This window comes from Pseudophryne corroboree, chromosome 2 (genome assembly GCF_028390025.1).
Source record: "Pseudophryne corroboree isolate aPseCor3 chromosome 2, aPseCor3.hap2, whole genome shotgun sequence".
Lineage (NCBI taxonomy): Eukaryota > Metazoa > Chordata > Amphibia > Anura > Myobatrachidae > Pseudophryne > Pseudophryne corroboree.
The window spans coordinates 419,248,213-419,273,887 of NC_086445.1; the positions used below are offsets into that span (position 1 = coordinate 419,248,213).

General features: G+C 45.6%; 2 protein-coding genes across 3 annotated transcripts in view; one reads left to right on the plus strand and one right to left on the minus strand.

The window, feature by feature from the left end:
* Positions 1 to 25,675, minus strand: part of ARHGAP6 (Rho GTPase activating protein 6) — a 401,534-nt gene that overhangs the window by 220,589 nt on the left and 155,270 nt on the right. The gene's annotated exons all lie outside the window — the stretch shown is intronic.
* LOC135050851 (amelogenin, X isoform-like) overlaps positions 6,201 to 25,675 on the plus strand; it is a 36,451-nt gene continuing 16,976 nt past the window's right edge. Inside the window, exon 1 of the mRNA XM_063957145.1 lies at positions 6,201 to 6,280. The gene's annotated coding sequence lies outside the window, so the exon portion shown is untranslated. The remainder of the gene's footprint in view (positions 6,281 to 25,675) is intronic.

Here is a 25,675-nt window from a genome sequence, read left to right on the forward strand (position 1 = left end):
ACTGCATCAGAATTTTTCACCAAAGTTTACCCCATGAGATACATTGGACTAGTACGAGACAATTTACATTGTGTGTTAGGTGTGTGACGCGTCCTGATGCATTAACATATCAGTGCTATCGTGGCTGCTTTCATGTTAGCAGCAATAATAGCACCTCCAACCACATCGGAGTCAGGCCCACTATCTTTTATATGCTCTGCATGACCTTGAAAAGAATTGTACCCGACACTGAAGCAAACACCTGTTCCAAGTTCAGTTCAATTTCAACTTCTGGAACTCTGGGATATATTCTCCCTTTAAATCCAATATACATGGAGAATACAATAAAAGAGACAATTATACTAATTTGAAAACTGCTACTTTGTGGTTGCACTTACCCAGCAGACTTCATTTCAGTTGCAGAAAAGAGTGGATTGCTGCATTCATCCAGCTATTTTTAGATATGGATATCTTATTCTTGCTTCAAAAGGGCTTCATTTAGCTCTTTTCTAGCATTAATTATCTAATTATGGTTGAAACTGAACTGATAATGAAATAGGCTGAAGCTTTAAAAAAACAAAAACAAAACAAAAAAAAAAAACAATTATGGGCCATAAAAAACTAGGTACTAGATAAATACAGTATTACTCTGTAGTGTATCTAACCTCTCAATAGTTATCAAAAGTCTAAAGTCATTTTCAGTCTGTTCACATGGCTAAATCCTAGATTGTGTATTAAATTAGAGAGTACGACTGGTTAAGAAACTGTAGTTTATAATAAAATGTAAATTATAGCTTTCACATTCTTCATCAGATATCCAGTACAATGCTTTCATTTGTTGTTAGGCTATCGGAGTACAAATACAAAACTACAATTTAATTTACCTTAGGTTACATACACAAGGGCATTAAAAAAAACACACAAAAAACAATGCTTGTTGTAGTGGAGGTTATTTGACCTCACTTCAGGGAAGATGGAAATGCATTCAGTATCACGTCTTTATCCTAGTGCAGAGGTTCACAAACTGTGGGTTCTACTTACTAAGTCTTGGATGAAGGTAAAGTGGAGAGAGATAAAGTCCCAGCCACTCAGCGCCTGTCATTTTTCAAACCCAGTCTGTGACATGGCAGTTAGGAGCTGATTGGCTGGTACTTTATCTCCATCCACTTTATATCTTCCCAAGGCTTAGTAAATAGACCTGTGTGTGTGATGCCATGAGGCTCTCGCTGGGGTACCTAGGGTTGGTGGCCCAGGGCCAAATCAAGGGGCAGATGTATTAGGCAGCATGCATCATGCCGCTGTAGGGCTTGGTAAAGAGGCAAAGCAGGACGAAGTACCGACAAGATGTATAAACATCTTATTTGCTGGAGTGGGGGATCCCTGCCAGTGCCCCACAGTGCATTAGCTTACTATAGCGCAGCTTGGGGCTGGCAGCCACAGCAGCCCCTACAGTGGCTGCCTATGGGGCAACGACACCTGCAGCTGTCTAAATCGATCGTTCTTATGTTCCCCCGCACATTGGTGCGTTATCTTACAGATAGTAGTGCCAATAATGATGAGCACATTGCATAGCTCCCGTCACCTTGTACACACCGCCACATTAATACATGAGGAAAGCGGTGTCAGTGCACATAACATCTGCTGATATTACTTCCCCCCCGATATTGCCCCTTCATACATCTACCCCAAAATGATTCATGGTCAAAGTGATAGGCAAAACCAGTGCAAGTGGCTGGCAATAATAAAACATGTGGACAATCAGAAGCACAGCTGTACACCACCACATAACTGACCCTAAGGATGACAGCTAGGCATAATTTAGTTAATTTAATATTTTCTCCTAGGAGTGTCATAAAAAAATGCAGATACTGTAGGGTGCCGTGATTCAAGAAAGTTTGGGAGCCACTAGACTAGTGCATTGTGCATCATATATACAATGGGGCCCTATTTAGCAATATAATTGTTTGTAAAATTATGTGAAAACGAGTATGAAAGGGCTTTTGGAGCAGTTTTTGTAAACAAAAAACTACTCCAAGCCCTTTAATTCCCTTTTTTTTTTTTATTCTTGTAATGGGAAATACAACCTGCTCAGGTTTACTAAAAATAAATTGTTAAAAACAGCGGAGTGAGCCTTGTGATAATAACGGAATCTTGAGATAACGTTATCCACTGTTCCCTCTGGTACTCCGGCTACTTCTACACTCTGACAGGCAGAGCAGAGTTCGGAACAGGCGTCTGTGATCAGCCACGTGTCTAATAAAACCACAGTCTAACCACCATTTAAAATAAAAATAAAAATGTAGTTTTTTCTTTTAAACATGACCGACAGTATGCTCCTCCATGACTCTGGTCACTGACCCTGGTAATCGGATGTCTGCTGTAAACTGGCAACTGAAACCAAATAAGATGACCAGAATCACATAGGAGCTCACTGATCACTGGGTAAGTGCAAGGAGGGTGGGGGGGGGGACCCAGTGGCGCATATGCAGCACATTCCCATATTTGTGAAAAATATCCAGATGTGTGCTGAGCGGATTCACCGAGACCGAGCTTTCTCGCAAACTCTGTCTCTGCATGCGATAACGGACACATTCTTGTGATGTATTCAATTATTGCATTGCGAGTTTAAGCAATTTAATCACATTCCATCCACATCTGAGAAATATGCCCAGTAGTGCTATAACTGGTGCCCCAACAAATGTGGTTATATTTTTGCAGGCATTGGTAAAATTGATTCAGGGCGAAGACAAATACAATTGTGAGAGCACAAGTCCATTCACATAATTTTTTTTAAACCTCTGAGACTGGTAAACAGGCTATTTTGACACACATTAAAAATTAAATGTTATTAGGGTTCATAACGTTAGGGCTGATAACATTACATGTTATGTACAGATGTGTCCTAATTCACTGTTGCTCAAGTTGTGGCAAACAACCCTTCTCAGCGCATCAGGTCCCAGGCGACTTGGCTGCACAAAGCCTCATTCTACCCCAATATGTGCGTCTTATTCGCGAAACAACTGGGAGTGACAAAACTACATTGCTAGATTACACTCATCATTTTGATGTGCAACATTTGTAAAAGCCAAGTTCCGTTGTGCTTCATCTGCATCCCATGTTTAAAACTAATTCCTGTGCGGTTAAAGTAGCACTCCTGCTTCTCTAGTACACACTGGGCCTAATTCAGAGCAATGCCAATGTTTGTGTAGGTACAGTAAGTATGTTTGTGTAGGACCAGTAAGTAATTGTGTAAAAATCTGAAAAAATGAGAACCCCAATGATGCATGTGTTACACAGAGTGTACAAAGGATATGATCGGAAATATGCTATCAGAAATGTTGTTGATAAGTGATGGATGTTTCTGGGCAGTGACTGGGAGGTAGTGTGTTAAATGGGTGTGTTATGGGAGCTGCGTTCCCAGACGCGCAGGCACAGGGGGCCATAGTCAGATGGAGAAATTGCACCTGCCAACCGATGGTGGCATCAATCTGAGGATACACCAATCAATATTACATATGGTGTACAGGCGCCAGCTGTATGCAGAAACATCTGTACAATGGGAATAATTCAGAGTTGATCGCAGCAGCAAATTTGTTAGCAGTTGGGCAAAACCATGTGCACTGCAGGAGGGGCAGATATAACATGTGCAGAGAGAGATAGATTTGGGTGGGTTATTTTGTTTCTGTGCAGGGTAAATACTGGCTGCTTTATTTTTACACTGCAATTTAGATTTAGGTTTGAACACACCACACCCAAATCTAACTCTCACTGCAAATGTTATATCTGCCCCCCCTGCAGTGCACATGGTTTTGCCCAACTGCTAACAAATTTGCTGCTGCGATCAACTCTGAATTACCCCCAGTATTTGCATTTAATTCCAGCAACTATTCAGCAATTAGTTTGAATAGGTCTACTGCATGTTAGACAATGGAGCTAGGTTCTGTCCGCTTGATTTATTGCACACTCTGCACTTAAACGCAAATAGAATGAGGCAACGATGGTACTGCGCATATACCCTTAGTTGCAGCCCTGCTTTCAGAAATAATATTCAAAAACAATTTTAAAATAATTAAAATTATTAAAATACTTGAAATGTGGCACTTACATTTGAAATGGTTTTTTTTAATCATAGATAGTATGGTCTCATAGTAATTGCAAGCATTGCAGTGTTCATACTATAAGGCTATGCATATTGTTACATTGAATAATACATTTGTGGATCAGGCAGTACAATCAGCCATGTATTGCAGTCAGCACACATCACTAGTGTTTGTCACTCACATGATAATGCTGCACCTGACGAGAGAGATGAGCTGAGTGCTATATGTTCATGTTAGGACATGCGGCTGCCTTAGTCTAGACAGCTGCAAAATTCTATCAAGTTATGGTCTTCATCCATGCTCACTGTCTATCTCACATTGATCTATGCACATTTAAATACCTGTGGTTACTGTACCTCACGTACAAGCCCTCCAGATATCAAAAGCATCTCTCCTTAAACAATTTTTTTTTTTTAGCTTTAGGGTTAAATTTATGCCAATTTCGATTGAATTAACCCCAAAATTAAAAATGGCAATATTAAATTCAATTTAATATTATTGCAATTATACATTTCAGGGTGAAAAACACAAGAAAATAGTTAATCTAGTCCATAGTATTGACTCTAATTGTTTATGAAGATGGTAATATCGCCATTCACCATTGGCCATGTTCAAATTCGAATAGGGGATCCACACCAACTGTTCCCCAAACACTGGCAAACATCACTGGCCAGGACTCACTGGCAGTTGGTGTGGTTCCCATGGGGACTGTGCTGCAGCCCCACCTCTGCAACTGCCACCGGCAGGGAAGTCCAGGAACATAACTTTTTGTACCTAATGGAATGGGTCATGTTGGAGGGTATGTAATGTCTGACCAGTCTGTGACATGCGCAGGCCCCTCCTCCAACTTCGAACAGCAGTCCTTAGCCAGAGAATCCACCTTGAACAGGATAAGTATACAGTCGCAGGCAGGGGCGTCGGAACTGGGGGGGCAAGGGGGCAGCTCGCTCCCCCCAAACGTAGAGAGGCGCCGGTCTGGACGGGAGGAGCGATGTGCGGTCAGATGAAAGACCGCACATTGCATCCTCCGCTCCGTGCAGTGTATATTAACAGTAGCCGCAGCCACAGCATTGTGACCCTCCTCCTACTCCCTGGTGGTTCCGGCGCCAGGCTCACCTACAACGCGATGCACTGCTGCTGTGCATCACTCCCAGGCTCCTCCTCCCGCCATCCACTCACAGAGAGGTGCCGGTCATGTACGGGACGGGAGGAGCGGAGGAGCGATGTGCGGTCAGGTGAAAGACCGCACATTGCATCCTCTGCTCAGTGAGTCAGTGGTAGTGCAGGGAATGTGTAGCCGGCTCCGCACCATCATTGTGCCCCTCACCTATAACGCTGCGTCGCACCCAGCTCCTCCTCCCGCTCCTGCCACCACACTGCCTCAGGCTCGGACCCCCGATCTCTTCTCCATTATGTCACCAGCCACCTTCTTCTCCTATCCTGGTACTGCCTCCGCTTCCTCGGTGGCTCCGCCCCCAGGTCAGCTTGAAGACACCTCACAAGGCACTAAAAAGGCATCTACCAAAAAGGTTGATTCTATATCTGAGTGGGAGAAGGGACCTTCTGACGTATCTAGGGGAGGAGACACGTCACCAGGGGGAGGAGCTACGGGCGAACAAGGTACCCGAAAAATAACCTCGCGGGCTCGCTTCACTCGCCATGCTTCGGGCTCGGTGGCTCGCTTCGCTCACCACCTGATTACTAAAGGTAATAGTTGGTGGTGTGGATAGTAGAGGAACTATCCCGCTGGCCTTGCTCCTCCCCCTTGTGTTGCGACTCCTCCCCCAGACGGAAAAGGTCCCTTAGCCCACTTGATTCTAGCATCTACCAAAAAGGCAGGGTTGATGCTAGATCCAAGTGGCCTAAAGGACCTTTGACGTCAGGGGGTGGAGCCACGACACCAGAGGGAGGAGCTAGGCCATTGGGATATGTCCTCTGCTATCCACGCCACCAACTACTACCTTTAGTAACCCGGTGTTGAGCGAAGAGAACCTGCGAGGGTACTTTTCGGTTACCCTGTTCGGCCGTAGCTCCTCCCCCTGGTGGCGTGGCTCCTCCCCCAGTGACATCAGAAGTCCCTTCTCCCACTCGGATTTAGAACCAACCCGGGAGGCAGGTACCAACTGCCCTTGGCTGCAGCAGGAGCACCATAGCAACACCACAGAAAGAAGATATTCTGACCCATGCTGTCCCAACAACAGGTATGTTGAAAGGGTGGTTGGTTAAAGGATAAATATAAATAAATACAAGGGGCTCATTAGTATTATTCGTATTATTATTATTATGGGGGGTAATGAGGGGGTTAATATACTAATTAAATTAATTGATTACTGAGGGCTAATGTTAGTATGAGACGGGATGTAGTTAATATCCTGGCTCTTGGGATCCCGGCGTTCAGGATCCAGATGCCGAAATCCCGACAGCCGGGAATGCCAACAGTGCTCACCACGGGTATTCCCACTTGTGGGTGTTTATGACACCCATAGAGTGGGAATAAAAAAAAAGTGGACTCTTTGCGCTTGCCCGGTATTCTGGCAGCCGGAATGCTGCTGTCAGTATATTGACAGCTGGCATCTCGTCCGCCAGGATATCATTACCATCCTAATGAGATAACGAGTTAAGAATTAAAAATGGTGGTTCCACTACTGTTCTTTAAGAGGGTGATAAGGATATACAGATGTACACACACACTCATCGTTGCCGCAATGCGTACGCGCTGAACTGTGACTAAGTGCAGTCGGCAATCACACAATTGAAGTCTATGGCATGTGCGTGCGTATGCACATGTGCGCCATAGACGTGGGCACACTAGTCACGCCACACATCACGGCAATGATCAGCGTGGCTACATCTGTAGGGTAATGACTGCTATGGTTCTTTCAAAAAAGTGTAGTGTAAAATATATGTTTATGTACTGTATATGCTGTGATGGCACCTCTAAGAAAGAAAAAAAGGTGCGGCAACTTACAGTAGTTGTTCAGTGCCGCTCGTTTTCCCCACTAGTCCTCATACCAGCAGAAACAGGTGGTGACACTAGCCATAGCTGACCGTACCTCATGTGGTAGTTTGAGAGAGTTAGCCCCCGTCTTAGGTGACTGGTAACTAATTCAAGTATTTGCGCAACTAGCCCCGTGCCAGATCGCGGTGGCAGTATTCATTTCAGGAAATTAGCTGCATTAAGCGGCTTCTCTCTTCTAAGTGATGGACATGCTGCAGTTACAGCACACCCAGCAGTTGGCGCAGGTCTAACCAGCCATGGCCGCTACTGTCAGTCACCTCGGCGCCAGCACTGCACTGGTCACTGCCAGTGCTTGATCTACTCTCCCTGCTACATGGGGCACATGGTGGGAAACTAGAGTGACCTCAAACAACCAGATATTCAGCTAGCGATTGCACAGTTGAAGTCAATGGTGTGCATGCTATAGATGCAGGCATACTAGTCATGCCACCCATGTTGTGATGATGAGCGTGGCTAAATTTGTACATGAGGCAGCCAAAAAAAATAAGAATTTACTTACCGATAATTCTATTTCTCGTAGTCCGTAGTGGATGCTGGGGACTCCGTCAGGACCAAGGGGTTTAGCGGCTCCGCAGGAGACAGGGCACAATAATAAAAGCTTTAGGATCAGGTGGTGTGCACTGGCTCCTCCCCCTATGACCCTCCTCCAAGCCTCAGTTAGGATACTGTGCCCGGACGAGCGTGCATAATAAGGAAGGATATTGAATCCCGGGTAAGACTCATACCAGCCACACCAATCACACCGTACAACCTGTGATCTGAACCCAGTTAACAGTATGATAACAACGAAGGAGCCTCTGAAAAGATGGCTCACAACAACAATAACCCGATTTTTGTAACAATAACTATGTACAAGTATTGCAGACAATCCGCACTTGGGATGGGCGCCCAGCATCCACTACGGACTACGAGAAATAGAATTATCGGTAAGTAAATTCTTATTTTCTCTAACGTCCTAAGTGGATGCTGGGGACTCCGTCAGGACCATGGGGATTATACCAAAGCTCCCAAACGGGCGGGAGAGTGCGGATGACTCTGCAGCACCGAATGAGAGAACTCCAGGTCCTCCTCAGTCAGGGTGTACCCCTGACCAAGTAGCAGCTCGGCAAAGTTGTAAAGCCGAGACCCCTCGGGCAGCCGCCCAAGATGAGCCCACTTCCTTGTGGAATGGGCTTTTACTGATTTTGGCTGTGGCAAGCCTGCCACAGAATGTGCAAGCTGAATTGTACTACAAATCCAGCGAGCAATCGTCTGCTTAGAAGCAGGAACACCCATCTTGTTGGGTGCATACAGGCTAAACAGCGAGTCAGATTTTCTGACTCCAGTCGTCCTGGAAACATATATTTTCAGGGCCCTGACAACGTCAAGTAACTTGGAGTCCTCCAAGTCCCTAGTAACCGCAGGTACCACAATAGGTTGGTTCATGTGAAAAACAGAAAACACCTTAAGGAGAAATTGAGGACGAGTCCTCAATTCTGCCCTGTCAGAATAAAAAATTAAGTAAGGGCTTTTATATGATAAAGCCGCCCATTCTGACACACGCCTGGCTGAAGCCAGGGCTAATAGAATCTTCACCTTCCATGTGAAATATTTTAATTCCACAGTGGTGAGTGGATCCAACCAATGTGACTTTAGGAAACTCAAAACAGCATTGAGATCCCAAGGTGCCACTGGGGGCACAAAAGGAGGCTGTATATGCAGTACCCCTTTTACAAACGTCTGAACTTCAGGCACTGAAGCCAGTTCTTTCTGGAAGAAATTCGACAGGGTCGAAATTTGAACCTTAATGGACCCTAATTTTAGGCCCATAGACAGTCCTGTTTTCAGGAAATGTAGTTAACGACCCAGTTGGAATTCCTCTGTAGGGACATTCTTGGCCTCACACCACGCAACATATTTTCGCCCAATGCGGTGAAAATGTTTTGCGATTACATCCTTCCTGGCTTCGACCAGGGTAGGGATGACTTCATCTGGAATGCCCTTTCAGGATCCGGCGTTCAACTGCCATGCCGTCAAACGCAGCCGCGGTAAGTCTTGGAACAGACAAGGCCCCTGCTGGAGCAGGTCCTCTCTTAAAGGTAGAGGCCACGGTTCTTCCGTGAGCATCTCTTGAAGTTCCGGGTACCAAGTCCTTCTTGACCCATCCGGAACCACGAGTATCGTTCTTACTCATCTCCTTCTTATGATTCTCAGTACTTTTGGTATGAGATGCATAGGAGGGAACACATACCCTGACTGGTACACCCACAGTGTTACCAGAGCGTCCACCGCTATTGCCTGAGGGTCCCTTGACCTGGCGCAATATCTGTCTAGTTTTTTGTTCAGGCGGGACGCCATCATGTCCACCTTTGGTTTTTCCCAACGGTTTACAATCATGTGGAAGACTTCCCGCTGAAGTCCCCACTCTCCCGGGTGGAGGTTATGCCTGCTGAGGAAGTCTGCTTCCCAGTTTTCCACTCCCGGAATTAACACTGCTGAGAGTGTTATCACATGATTTTTCGCCCAGCGAAGAATCCTTGCAGTTTCTGACATTTCCCTCCGGCTTCATGTGCCGCCCTGTCTGTTTACGTGGGCGACTGCCGTGATGTTGTCCCACTGGATCAATACCGGCTGACCTTGAAGCAGAGGTCTTGCTAAGCTTAGAGCCTTGTAAATTGCCCTTAGCTCCAGTATATTTATGTGGAGAGAAGTCTCCAGACTTGATCACACTCCCTGGAAATTTTTTCCTTGTGTGACTGCTCCCCAGCCACTCAGGCTGGCATCCGTGGTCACCAGGACCTAGTCCTGAATGTCGAATCTGCGGCCCTTTCATAGATGAGCACTCTGCAGCCACCGCAGAAGAAAACACCCTTGTCCTTGGAGACAGGGTTATCCGCTGATGCATCTGAAGATGCGACCCGGACCATTTTCCCAGCAGATTCCACTGAAAGGTTCTTGCGTGAAATCTACCGAATGGGATCGCTTTGTAAGAAACCACCATTTTTCACAGGACCCTTGTGCAATGATGCACTGATACTTTTCCTGGTTTTAGGAGGTTCCTGACTAGCTCGGATAACTCCCTGGCCTTCTTCTCCGGGAGAACACATCCTTTTCTGGACTGTGTCCAGAATCATTCCTAGGAACATTAGACGTGTCGTCGGAAAAGCTGCGATTTTGGAATATTTAGAAACCACTCGTGCTGTCGTAGAACTACTTGAGATAGTGCTACTCCGACCGCCAACTGTTCTCTGGACCTTGCCCTTATCAGGAAAGCGTCCATATTTCTTTTAGGAAGAATCATCATTTCGGCCATTACCATGGTAAAGACCCGGGGTGCCGTGGACAATCCAAACGGCAGCGTCTGAACTGATAGTGACAGTTCTGTACCACGAACCTGAGATACCCTTGGTGAGAAGGGCAAAATTTGGACATGTAGGTAAGCGTCCCTGATATCCAGTGACACCATATCGTCCTGGTTCGCTATCACTGCTCTGAGTGACTCCATCTTGATTTGAACCCTTGTATGTAATTGTTCAAATCTTTTAGATCTCACCGAGCCGTTTGGCTTCAGTACCACAATATAGTGTGGAATAATACCCCTTCCCTTGTTGTAGGAGGGGTACTTTGATTATCACCTGCTGGGAATACAGCCTGTGAATTTTTTTTCCCAATACTGCCTCCCTGTCGGAGGGAGACGTTGGTAAAGCAGACTTCAGGAACTTGTGAGGGGAAGACGTCTCGAATTTCCAATGTACACCTGGGATACTACGTGTAGGATCCAGGAGTCCACTTGCGAGTGAGCCCACTGCGTGCTGAAACTCCTGAGATGACCCCCCACCGCACCTGAGTCCGCTTGTATGGCCCCAGCGTCATGCTGCGGACTTGGCAGAAGCTGTGGAGGACTTCTGTTCCTGGGAATGGGCTGCCTGCTGCAGTCTTCTTCCCTTTCCTCTAACCCTGGGCAGATATGACTGGCCTTTTGCCCGCCTGCCTTTATGGGTACGAAAGGACTGAGACTGAAAAGACTGTGTCCTTTTCTGCTGAGATGTGACTTGGGGTAACAAAAGTGGATTTTCCAGCTGTTGCCATGGCCACCAGGTCCGATGGACCGCCCCTTTATACGGCAATACTTCCATGTGCCGTCTGGAATCTGCATCACCTGACCACTGTCGTGTCTATAAACATCGTCTGGCAGATATGGACATCACATCTACTCTTGATGCCAGAATGCAAATATCCCTCTGCGCATCTCGCATATATAGAAATGCATCCTTAAAATGCTCTATAGTCAATAAAATATTGTTCCTGTCAAGGGTATCAATATTTTTAGCCAGGAAATCCGACCAAGCCCCCCCAGCGCTGCACATCCAGGCTGAGGCGATTGCTGGTCGTAGTATAACACCAGTATGTGTGTATATACTTTTTAGGATATTTTTCAGCTTCCTATCAGCTGGCTCCTTGAGGGCGGCCGTATCTGGAGACGGTAACGCCACTTGTTTTTATAAGCGTGTGAGCGCCTTATCCACCCTAAGGTGTGTTTCCCAACTCGCCCTCACTTCTGGCGGGAAAGGGTATACCTCCAATAATTTTCTATCGGAGGAAACCCACGTATCATCACACACTTTAATTTATCTGATTCAGGAAAAAATAAGAATTTACTTACCGATAATTCTATTTCTCGGAGTCCGTAGTGGATGCTGGGGTTCCTGAAAGGACCATGGGGAATAGCGGCTCCGCAGGAGACAGGGCACAAAAAAGTAAAGCTTTACTAGGTCAGGTGGTGTGCACTGGCTCCTCCCCCTATGACCCTCCTCCAGACTCCAGTTAGGTACTGTGCCCGGACGAGCATACACAATAAGGGAGGCATTTTGAATCCCGGGTAAGACTCATACCAGCCACACCAATCACACCGTACAACTTGCGATCTAAACCCAGTTAACAGTATGACAACAGAAAGGGCCTCTTAAAGATGGCTCCTTAACAATAACCCGAATTAGTTAACAATAACTATGTACAAGTATTGCAGATAATCCGCACTTGGGATGGGCGCCCAGCATCCACTACGGACTCCGAGAAATAGAATTATCGGTAAGTAAATTCTTATTTTCTCTATCGTCCTAAGTGGATGCTGGGGTTCCTGAAAGGACCATGGGGATTATACCAAAGCTCCCAAACGGGCGGGAGAGTGCGGATGACTCTGCAGCACCGAATGAGAGAACTCCAGGTCCTCCTTTGCCAGGGTATCAAATTTGTAAAATTTTACAAACGTGTTCTCCCCCGACCACGTAGCTGCTCGGCAGAGTTGTAATGCCGAGACCCCTCGGGCAGCCGCCCAAGATGAGCCCACCTTCCTTGTGGAGTGGGCTTTTACAGTTTTAGGCTGTGGCAGGCCTGCCACAGAATGTGCAAGTTGAATTGTGTTACAAATCCAACGAGCAATCGACTGCTTAGAAGCAGGTGCGCCCAACTTGTTGGGTGCATACAATATAAACAGCGAGTCAGATTTTCTGACTCCAGCCGTCCTTGCAATGTATATTTTTAAGGCTCTGACAACGTCCAACAACTTGGAGTCCTCCAAGTCGCTAGTGGCCGCAGGCACCACAATAGGTTGGTTCAGATGAAATGCCGATACCACTTTAGGGAGAAAATGCGGACGAGTCCGCAGTTCTGCCCTATCCGAATGGAAGATTAGATAAGGACTTTTATAAGATAAAGCCGCCAATTCAGATACTCTCCTGGCAGAGGCCAGGGCTAGTAACATAGTCACTTTCAATGTGAGATATTTCAAATCCACCTTTTTCAATGGTTCAAACCAATGGGATTTGAGGAAATCTAAAACTACATTTAGATCCCACGGTGCCACCGGAGGCACCACAGGAGGCTGTATATGCAGTACTCCCTTGACAAAAGTCTGGACCTCAGGGACAGAGGCCAATTCTTTTTGGAAGAATATTGACAGGGCCGAAATTTGAACCTTAATGGATCCCAATTTGAGACCCATAGATAATCCTGATTGCAGGAAATGTAGGAAACGACCCAGTTGGAATTCCTCCGTCGGAACCCTCCGATCCTCGCACCACGCTACATATTTTCGCCAAATGCGGTGATAATGTTTCACGGTGACTTCCTTCCGTGCCTTAATCAAGGTAGGAATGACTTCTTCTGGAATGCCTTTCCCTTTTAGGATCTGGCGTTCAACCGCCATGCCGTCAAACGCAGCCGCGGTAAGTCTTGAAAAAGACAGGGACCCTGCTGTAGCAGGTCCCTTCTCAGAGGTAGAGGCCACGGTTCGTCCGTGAGCATCTCTTGAAGTTCCGGATACCAAGTCCTTCTCGGCCAATCCGGAACCACTAGTATTGTTCTTACTCTTCTTTGCCGTATGATCTTCAATACCTTTGGTATGAGCGGCAGAGGAGGAAACACATACACTGACTGGTACACCCAAGGAGTTACCAGTGCGTCCACAGCTATTGCCTGTGGATCTCTTGACCTGGCGCAATATTTGTCCAGTTTCTTGTTGAGGCGAGACGCCATCATGTCTACAATTGGTCTTTCCCAACGGTCTATTAACATGTTGAAGACTTCTGGATGTAGACCCCACTCTCCCGGATGAAGATCGTGTCTGCTGAGGAAGTCTGCTTCCCAGTTGTCCACGCCCGGGATGAACACTGCTGACAGTGCTATCACGTGATTCTCTGCCCAGCGAAGAATCTTGGCAGCTTCTGCCATTGCACTCCTGCTTCTTGTGCCGCCCTGCCTGTTTACATGGGCGACCGCCGTGATGTTGTCCGACTGAATCAACACCGGCTTTCCTTGCAGGAGAAGTTCCGCCTGGCTTAGAGCATTGTAGATTGCTCTTAGTTCCAGAATGTTTATGTGAAGAGACTTTTCCAGACTCGTCCATACTCCCTGGAAGTTTCTTCCTTGTGTGACTGCTCCCCAGCCTCTCAGGCTGGCGTCCGTGGTCACCAGGATCCAATCCTGAATGCCGAATCTGCGGCCTTCTAATAGGTGAGCCTTCTGCAACCACCACAGAAGTGACACCCTTGTCTTTGGTGACAGGGTTATTCGCAGGTGCATCTGCAGATGCGACCCTGACCATTTGTCCAACAGATCCCTTTGGAATATTCTTGCATGGAATCTGCCGAATGGAATTGCTTCGTAAGAAGCCACCATTTTTCCCAGGACTCTTGTGCATTGATGTACTGACACTTTTCCTGGTTTTAGGAGGTTCCTGACCAGATCGGATAACTCCTTGGCTTTTTCCTCTGGAAGGAAAACCTTTTTCTGAACCGTGTCCAGAATCATTCCTAGGAACAGCAGACGAGTTGTCGGGATTAAATGGGATTTTGGAATATTCAGAATCCACCCGTGTTGTCTTAGCACCTCTTGAGATAGTGCTAAAGCTGTCTCCAGCTGTTCTCTGGACCTTGCCCTTATTAGGAGATCGTCCAAGTATGGGATAACTAATACGCCTTTTCTTCGAAGAAGAATCATCATCTCGGCCATTACCTTGGTAAAGACCCGAGGCGCCGTGGACAATCCGAACGGCAGCGTCTGAAACTGATAGTGACAGTTTTGAACAATGAACCTGAGGTACCCCTGGTGTGCGGGGTAAATCGGAACGTGTAGATACGCATCCTTGATGTCCAAGGATACCATAAAGTCCCCTTCTTCCAGGTTCGCTATCACTGCTCTGAGTGACTCCATCTTGAACTTGAACTTTTTTATGTAGAGGTTCAAGGACTTCAGATTTAGAATAGGCCTTACCGAGCCATCCGGCTTCGGTACCACAAATAGAGTGGAATAATACCCCTTTCCTTGTTGTAATAGGGGTACTTTGACTATCACCTGCTGAGCGTACAGCTTGTGAATGGCTTCCAACACCCTCTCCCTTTCGGAAGAGACGGTTGGTAAAGCAGACTTCAGGAAACGATGAGGAGGATCCGTCTCTAATTCCAACCTGTACCCCTGAGATATTATCTGCAGGATCCAGGGGTCTACCTGCGAGTGAGCCCACTGCGCGCTGTAATTTTTGAGACGGCCCCCCACTGTCCCCGAGTCCGCTTGAGAGGCCCCAGCGTCATGCTGAGGTTTTTGCAGGAGCCGGGGAGGGCTTCTGTTCCTGGGAAGGAGCTGCCTGTTGGTGTCTCTTCCCTCTTCCTCTGCCTCGTGGCAGGTACGACAAGCCCTTTGCTCTCTTATTTTTGTAGGAGCGAAAAGGCTGCGGTTGAAAGGTCGGTGCCTTTCTCTGTTGGGGAGTGACTTGAGGTAAAAAAGTGGATTTCCCGGCAGTAGCCGTGGCCACCAAGTCTGATAGACCAACTCCAAATAACTCCTCCCCTTTATACGGCAAAACCTCCATGTGACGTTTTGAATCCGCATCGCCTGTCCACTGTCGTGTCCATAAGGCTCTTCTGGCTGAAATGGACATAGCACTCATCCGAGATGCCAGTGTGCAAATATCCCTCTGTGCATCACGCATATAGATAAATGCATCCTTTATTTGTTCTAACGACAGTAAAACATTGTCCCTATCTAGGGTATCAATATTTTCAATCAGGGATTCTGACCAAACTACTCCAGCACTGCACATCCAGGCAGTTGCTATAGCTGGTCGTAGTATAACACCTGCATGTGTGTATATATTCTTTTGAATAACTTCCATCTTTCTATCTGATGGATCCTTAAGTGCGGCCGTCTCAGGAGAGGGTAACGCCACTTGTTTGGATAAGCGTGTGAGCGCCTTGTCCACCTTAGGGGGTGTTTCCCAGCGCGCCCTAACCTCTGGCGGGAAAGGGTATAATGCCAATAACTTTTTTGAAATTATCAACTTTTTATCAGGAGCAACCCACGCTTCATCACACACGTCATTTAATTCTTCTGATTCAGGAAAAACTGTTTGTAGTTTTTTCACACCATACATAATACCCTGTTTTACGGTATCTGTAGTATCAGCTAAATGTAACGTCTCCTTCATTGCCAAAATCATATAACGTGTGGCCCTACTGGAAAATACGTTTGAATTTCTACCGTCGTCACTGGAATCAGTGCCCGTGTCTGGGTCTGTGTCGACCGACTGAGGCAAAGGGCGTTTTACAGCCCCTGACGGTGTTTGAGGCGCCTGGACAGGCATTAATTGATTGTCCGGCCGCCTCATGTCCTCAACTGACTGTTTAAGGGAAGATAAACCATCACGTAATTCCACAAATAAAGGCATCCATTCTGGTGTCGACCCCCTGGGGGGTGACATCTGCATATTTGGCAATTGCTCCGCCTCCACACCAATATCGTCCTCATACATGTCGACACCACGTACCGACACACACCGCAAACTCACAGGGAATGCTCTAATGAAGACAGGACCCACTAGCCCTTTTGGGGAGACAGAGGGAGAGTCTGCCAGCACACACCACAAAGCGCTATATATACAAGGGATATCCTTATATTAAGTGCTCCCTTATAGCTGCTTTAATATATATATATATAGCCATTAATGTGCCCCCCCTCTCTGTTTTACCCTGTTTCTGTAGTGCAGTGCAGGGGAGAGACCTGGGAGCCGTTCTGACCAGCGGAGCTGTGACAGAAAATGGCGCCGTGTGCTGAGGAGATAGGCCCCGCCCCTTTTTCGGCGGGTTCTTCTCCCGCTATTTTTCCAGTCAGGCAGGGGTTAAATATCTCCATATAGCCCCTATGGGCTATATGTGAGGTATTTTTAGCCTTGTATAAGGTTTATATTTGCCTCTCAGAGCGCCCCCCCCCAGCGCTCTGCACCCTCAGTGACTGCCCAGTGAAGTGTGCTGAGAGGAAAATGGCGCACAGCTGCAGTGCTGTGCGCTACCTTATGAAGACTGAGGAGTCTTCAGCCGCCGGTTTCCGGACCTCTTCACGCTTCAGCATCTGCAAGGGGGTCGGCGGCGCGGCTCCGGGACCGGACTCCACGGCTGGGCCTGTGTTCGATCCCTCTGGAGCTAATGGTGTCCAGTAGCCAAGCAGCAAATCCACTCTGCATGCAGGTGAGTTTACTACTTTCCCCCTAAGTCCCACGTTGCAGTGATCCTGTTGCCAGCAGGACTCACTGTAAAGAAAAAAACCTAAACTAAACTTTCTCTAAGCAGCTCTTTAGGAGAGCCACCTAGATTGCACCCTTCTCGTTCGGGCACAAAATCTAACTGGAGTCTGGAGGAGGGTCATAGGGGGAGGAGCCAGTGCACACCACCTGACCTAGTAAAGCTTTACTTTTTTGTGCCCTGTCTCCTGCGGAGCCGCTATTCCCCATGGTCCTTTCAGGAACCCCAGCATCCACTTAGGACGATAGAGAAACTACAAGTAGATTATTCCCACCCTACATAATACCCTTATTTGTGGTACTTGTAGTATCAGAAATATGTAACACCTCCTTCATTGCCCTTAACATGTAACGTGTGGCCCTAAAGGAAAATACGTTTGTTTCTTCACCGTCGACACTGAAGTCAGTGTCCGTGTCTGTGTCTGTGTCGACCAACTGAGGTAAATGGGCGTTTTTACAAGCCCCTGACGGTGTCTGAGACGCCTGGACAGGTACTAATTTGTTTGCCGGCCGTCTCATGTCGTCAACCGACCTTGCATCGTGTTGACATTATCACGTAATTCCTAAATAAGCCATCCATTCCGGTGTCGACTCCCTAGAGAGTGACATCACCAATACAGGCAATTTGCTCCGCCTCCTCACCAACATCGTCCTCCTACATGTCGACACACACGTACCGACACACAGCACACACACAGGGAATGCTCTGACAGAGGACAGGACCCCACTAGCCCTTTGGGGAGACAGAGGGAGAGTTTGCCAGCACACACCAAAAACGCTATAATTATACAGGGACAACCCCTTATACAAGTGTTTTCCCTTATAGCATTTTCACATATGTAATCATATCGCCAAATAAGTGCCCCCCCTCTCTGTTTTAACCCTGTTTCTGTAGTGCAGTGCAAGGGAGAGCCTGGGAGCCTTCCTCACAGCAGAGCTGAGCAGGAAAATGGCGCCGTGTGCTGAGGAGAATAGGCCCCGCCCCCTAAAACGGCGGGCTCTTCTCCCGGAGTTTGTGAGATCTGGCAGGGGTTAAATACATCCATATAGCCTCAAGGGCTATATGTGATGTATTTTAGCCATAAAAAAGGTATAATACATTGCTGCCCAGGGCGCCCCCCCCAGCGCCCTGCACCCTCAGTGACCGCTGGTATGAAGTGTGCTGACAACAATGGCGCACAGCTGCAGTGCTGTGCGCTACCTTATGAAGACTGAAAGTCTTCTGCCGCCTGTTTCTGGACCTCTGGACCTCTTCAACTTCGGCATCTGCAAGGGGGGTCGGCGGCACGGCTCCGGGACGAACCCCAGGGTGAGACCTGTGTTCCGACTCCCTCTGGAGCTAATGGTGTCCAGTAGCCTAAGAAGCAAATCCATCCTGCACGCAGGTGAGTTTACTTCTCTCCCCTAAGTCCCTCGTAGCAGTGAGCCTGTTGCCAGCAGGACTCACTGAAAATAAAAAACCTAACTTAAACTTTTATTCTAAGCAGCTCAGGAGAGCCACCTAGATTGCACCCTTCTCGGCCGGGCACAAGAATCTAACTGAGGCTTGGAGGAGGGTCATAGGGGGAGGAGCCAGTGCACACCACCTGATCCTAAAGCTTTTATTATTGTGCCCTGTCTCCTGCGGAGCCGCTAAACCCCTTGGTCCTGACGGAGTCCCCAGCATCCACTTAGGACGTTAGAGAAATAGTATGTACTGTATTCGGCTTCTCTGGTTGCGGGAATTTAAGGGTAAATGTATTACCTTGCGATATGGGGGAGAAGCGGTATAGCGCACGTTATGCGCTATACGACCTTGACCATATCGGCACTGCCATCTGAAAGATAGCAGGCCGATATGCGCGGGCTGTGCGATGCTGACCGTTCCGACACCTGCAGCTGTCGATTTTGACAGCTGCATGTGGTGATGCCCATAGACCACAGCAGGGACAGAGCTGTCCCTGGCTGTGGCGGGTGCCAACTCCGGAGTGCGCTGGGGATCCCGTGCAAGTAGCGAGATCCCGTGTATGCGCAGAGGAGTCGTCTGGGAAGGAGACACAGCGCGTCAGCTCTGAGCTGATTAGTTGTGAGCTCAGGGGGACATCGTCGGAGGCTTGAGCTTTCACTCCCCCGCTTCGTCAGACAAGATGTTCATACATCTTGTTGATGTCTCTTCCTGCTTTGCCTCTGTAATGAGGTGAAGCAGGAAATATTATAGCGGCACAATGCATGCCGCTATAATACCTTTACCTATTAGTGTGGATCTGGCATTTTCAATGTATTTTGTGTGGACCTGGCCTAATGTCCTAATAGCAAAATGATGGCAGGGCGTGCTGGGCTCTGTAGTTCCGCAACAGCTGGAGGGCCACATGTGGAATACCCCTGCATTATTGTATGTCAGTGTCAAACATTTACCTATACTTAATTTTGTATGGCAGTCTCCCAAAGGCACTCTTCGGGGGTGTGACATTTAGCGATTCAGCAATGTAGGGGCGCCGAAATGAGATTATATCTTGCCCCCCCAACCTAAAAACGTTCTGACGCCCCTGGTCGCAGGGGAGGGGTGGTATGGAGCAGGATGGAGACCGTGGTGACCTGGTATATGCCAGCTCCAATATACTAGTGTATCATCATCATCATAATAATAATGCTAATTAAATAGCACTTTTCTCCCAATAGAACTCAAAATGCTCTACAGATGTATATAGCCACCCTGCACGTTAAACAGCCCTTCTGTAGATGTAGAATTGGAGTTTGCATACATAAGCTTGAAGTCACAGTGTTAAATAAAGCCGCACAGTAATTGTTCTTGTTCAAAATAAATAAATAAATGACTCCTTACTGGGGCCCTAATTCATCAAAATATACATGCAAGTCTCTAAACATTTATAGAAAGCACTATAAAAGAATACTGTTTACACAACAAACTCAAACATCCTGTACTATTTCGCCACTAAATTAATCAGAGATCTACTGTATCACAAGATAGGACAAACTGTACACTTCATTTTTGCCACATATCAGTGATAGGAATCCTGGAAGATGCAGCACAAGACGCTACATTATTATTTTAAAACATTGTATTGTAAGGGTCACCAGCATGAATTATCTGAAATCACCTTATATGCAATGGATAACATATTGTTGAGGATAGTTATAAGTAAATCAGTTGCATGTTGCTCCCAAAAGCGTACATGGTAAAACAAATATGTATATTCAACCACATTCAAAACTGCATGCAAATCTGTGGCACTGTTCTAAATGCTAATATGCAATGCCTTGTCTACAATCTGTTTCATGTTTGCATCTTCTCTGTCAACCCCATGGCCGGGATGAAGTCAGTGAAGTCAGAGGCTGTGCAGGATGCCGGCCGAACTCAGCCAAACCATGCCTTGTAAATTATTGCCCCTTTAAAAACACGTCCGCATTTGGCTGGCATCCTGCATGGCCGCTGAACCTAGACTTCAGTACATCCTGGCTCTTGCGGTCTTGTTTTATTTCTAGGTATGATTTGATTTGTGTTTTTTTTTTTTTTTTTTTTTTGGTTAACCAACTGTCTTGTGCTGCAGTTTAATGCTTCATTATAAATTATTCTATTTAATTGACTATTCTCTAATTTTGCCAAGATAAAGCGAACTTGAGAGAGATTACTTTATGAATTAAGAACATGGCTCAGCTACAGATGAGCAGGGGTATGGGACTCAGGGTCGACAGTGTCTAGGTCGACACCTATTGGTCGACAGTGGCTAGGTTGACACTAGAAATAGGTTGACACGGCCATTAGGTGGACATGAACAAGGTCGACATGAAAAAAAGGTCAACATGAGTTTTTCATGTTATTTTGGTGTCGTTTTCTTCGTAAAGTGACCGGGAACCCCAATTAGTGTACCGTGTCCCCTCGCATGGCTCGCTTTCGGGCAAGGTGCCTCGCTCCACTACTGCTGCGCTCAGCACAGGTCACCGTTCCCAATCGTAGTTCACGTGGGTCGTAAACTATGAAAAAGTTCAAAAAAAGAAAAAAAAATTAAAAACTCACGTCAACCTTTTTGCATATCGACCCATTTCTAGCGTCGACCTATTCACAGTCAACTTAATGGGTGTCGACCGAAGTGGTGTCGACCCAGGTCCGGATACTGGAGAACACAGGCTCTATTTAACAACCTGTGAAAAGCCATTGATCATAAACATGGGAAATTCAGTACCTGTACAAAAAGACATAAGTCATATTTTCATGTTGTAAGCCTAATACAGTACAATTGCTTTATATTTGGAAAGTGCAAGCCTGCTGACTTGAATATTACCATAATTGGTACAGAAGATCAGAAGATGCTCCGAGATTTTCTGCACATTGGTAATAGAGAAAATAACTAGGTGGAAGAAAGCTGACTTTGCTAATTGTACTCTTTATAATAACATACCTTGGCATTTCAGGAGAAGTGTATTTAAACTTAAGTAAACATGCTACAACATTTTTGTTAACAAAATGATAGAAGTGTTGACACTTTATGAACCAGGCAAACGATGATTGGCTACTGTTAAATATAACTTGATTTAAATTGCTTCAGTTCCATCAGTCGCACCTTAAGCATACCTCATCACCTACAGCTGGCTTCAGGGTAAGACAAATATGGACTTATTTCAATTTGTTTTCATTTTTAAAGAAATGTGAAAAGGAATTCTCTGAATATATGTAACAATTTTAGCATATGCAAAAAATAGATACTGTTGGTAGATACAAGGCAAAACCATGGCATGTATATGATTGCCGCTTTAAGAAAATGTCTGCACTTCTGGCCAACCCTGTATCTGTTAGAACGGGAGGCATTTGATATGTCGCCTGTCAGGATTCCGGCGCTCACCATACGGCGCTCACCATGGAGGGAGAATAAATAGCTTGCCCACAGCGTGGCAAGCGCAGCGAGTCCGCAAGGGGATCTTTTGCGCTCACCCTGCTGCCTGCATACCAGCAGTCGGGATACCGGCGCCAGGATCCCAAGCACCGGCATAACATACTACACCCGTTAGAACAAATCAGGTTAAACTATTTTTTAGAAATTGCTTAAAATCTGTAAGCTCATAAAACTATAGGAAATAAAATTACATGTAACAAGAATTAACATATACAGCTCTGATCAATACAGTAACAACTATCTTGGAGTTAGAGGGACAGGCCAACATTTACAGTTTTACCAGCTGCCCCTCATCACAATTATACCCCTTTCAGAGCGCCAGCTATGAACACAGGTGATTGGCACATGAACGTGCAAAACCCGTGTTCATGTGCGGTATGAAAGGTGCCAGGGTTGAAATACCGGGCCGAGCGACCCGGTATTCCAACTCGGGTAGCGAGCAGGGTTGAACACTAATTCAACCCGGCCCACTGTGTAGTGTGAACGGGAGCCGATCGATGCGACCCGTTTACCGTTCACTGTGTGTGGATGGGCGGCGCTTGGAGATCATGTGATCTCCAAGCGCCGCTCCAGCCGCGTCACCAACCCAGCAATATGCCAGGTTGCTTACAGCGGCGGCAGGGCGCTTGAGGCGGGTCGCACTCTGGGAGCTCCTGTGTCAGGCTCTCAGGTACGACCCGCCTCAGGCAGTCTGAAAGGGGTATTACTATTATTTTGTGAATTTAATGGTATTCTTATGTTATGCAAATCACAATATCAGTGCATGTGCAAACTTGCCTACTTTTGTAAAAGCATTTCAGGGAGATGTGACAGTAACACCTATCAGTGCGGACGTGGACTGCTACATCTGAGAGGCGTGTCATAAAAATAACTTGCATCCAAGTGTAAATGAGCCCCAAAGTTATTAAGATCTACTTGTTAGAGAAAAGACAATGATATTTTTCAGGATTTGTCTGTGTATTGTGTTTTACAAGAGGTTCCATATACTGTAAGGTAGACATTTGGATGGTCGACCATGTTATGGTCGACAGTCATTAGGTCATCCACTATTGGTTGACATTGACATGGTCGACGCGTGAAAATGGTCGACATTATTATTTTTTTTAAATGATTTTGTGGAACTTTTCCATACTTTATGATCCACGTGGACTACGATTGGGAACGGTAACCTTGCCCAAATGCGAGGGGACATGGTATACTAATTGGGGTTCCCGGTCACTTTACGAAGAAAACGACACCAAAATAACATGAAAAACTCATGTCGACTTTTTTTCATGTCGACCTAGTGTCCGTGTCAACCTATTTCTAGTGTCGATCTAGTCACTGTCGACCTAATGGGTGTCGACCTAGACACTGTCATTCGAGTCCCATACTCCTGCTCAAACGTAGCTGAGCCATGTTCTTAATTCATAAAGTAATCTCTCTCAAGTTTGCTTTATCTTGGCAAAATTAGACAATAGTCAGTTAAATAGAATGTGAATAGAAGGTGCTGGACAGAACCAGGGGAGAAGGAGGTGAACAGAACCAATGGGTACTACTACTCTGTGGCATAACGTGTACATGGGGTATAACGTAGATGGTGTACTGCTGTATGGCCTAATGTGTGTCTGGGGTATTACTATCATGTGACATGATGTGTATAATAGGTACTGGTACTCTGTGGCATGTGTATAATGGGTACTACTACTCTGTGGCATAACGTGTACATGGGGTATAACGTAGATGGTGTACTGCTGTATGGCCTAATGTGTGTCTGGGGTATTACTATCATGTGACATGATGTGTATAATGGGTACTAGTACTCTGTGGCATGTGTATAATGGGTACTACTATGGTGTGACGTGTATAATGGTTACTGGGTCATTCCACATCAGATCACCCCCAAAAAAATGAAATGTCCACCACTCATCTCAGATTTTTAGGACTTTTCTTTAGTTAAAAGAGGATGTCAAAACAACTATTTCTGCTAAATATCTCAACTGTCAATTCGTTTATTAAATATTGATTTTTCAATGTATTCAATTATTTACTAATCGCGGCTTCTTTATCCAGTTTATTTGAAGTATCACAGGTGTTTATAAAGGAATCATCATGAAATTTGGACCCCTAATGTAACTCTTCCTCCCGAATCCAAAAATCCAAACCAAATTACTTTATCTGATTTACATTTCGAGTTACGGTAAAAACACACTTTTTTTTTACGAATGGTCTTTGTAGTTCATCTTTAGTGGTAGAGCAGCAACCAATAATTTTTTACGTTTTGGTGGCATAACTCTTGCCGAAACACTAACTCACTATGTAGATTGTAAGGAACAAACCTTAGACATTCCAACTTGTCTGGAAAACAGTATTTGCAAGATAAAGCTCTTTCAAGTTTACTAGGAGCAGCCTTTGTTTGTGACTTCTTTTTCCTCCTGGAACTTTTACAGAAACAGACTTTCATTCCAGGGCACATCTGAGAATGTTCATCATCTTCGTAAAACTGCTGTACCTGATGTTTTACATTGATTGTTTTACCATGTATTCTGTGACATTAAATAAGTTAGGGACTCAAGTTATGTTTAAGTTTCTAAATGTTATGGTTTATTGTGTTAATTATGTATGTACACTAATTGAACATCAACTTCATGATATTTTTTTCTCCACTATGAAACAGAGTACCATGCTGATTTTTTGTGTGGTATCAATGTATAGCTTTGTTAAGCACCTACAAATATTGGGATATCTAATGTTGATTGAACTAAGCATTTTTAAGTACTTTCGAAAAACATGCATTTTTGCAGTAACTCAAAATGCGAGGCAGATAAAGTGATTTTTAGGTTCAGGAGGAAGAGTTACCTGAGGGGTGTACATTTTGTGGTGATCCCTTAATAAACACCCCTCATACTTCAAATAAACTGGATAAAGAAGCCGCTATTAGTAAATAATTTAATAAATTGAAAAATCAATATTTAATAAACAAATTGTCAGACAGTCAAGATATTTAGCAGAAATAGTTGTTTTGACATCCTCTCTTAACTAAAAAAAACTTCATAAAAATCTGAGATGGGTGGTGGACACGCCTGGTTGAACCGACATTGAATGACCTTACTACTACGTTGTGGCATAATGTATATAATGGGTACTACTACAGTGTGGCATAATGTGTATAATGGGTACTACAATGGTGTGGCATAATGTGTATAATGGGCACTGCTACTGTGTGGCATAATGTATATAATGGATGCTACTACTTTTTTGGCATAATATTTATTTATTTATTAACAGTTTCTTATACAGCATGTATAATGGGCACTACTACTGTGTTGCATAATGGTCATTACTACTCTGGCTTATATGGAGTACTACTACTTTGTGGCGTAACGAGTACATGGGGTACAACTACTGTGTGACATGTTTATATTTTATAATAAGCGACCCTGGGGCCACCCCAGGCTTAAATCGTTTCTTTAAAAAGCCCCAGGACTTGCTTATTTATTTTTAAAAAAGCCTCAAGAAACAATAAAAGTTCTATGTTTGTAAAAAAAAATATATATTGGGTGGGAAAAGTTGGGGTTTCCAAACACTGGCAGGTGAATAGATGCAGTGCACATGTGCACAGCATCTATTCACAGTGAGGGAAGAACTTGAGGGCAGCCCC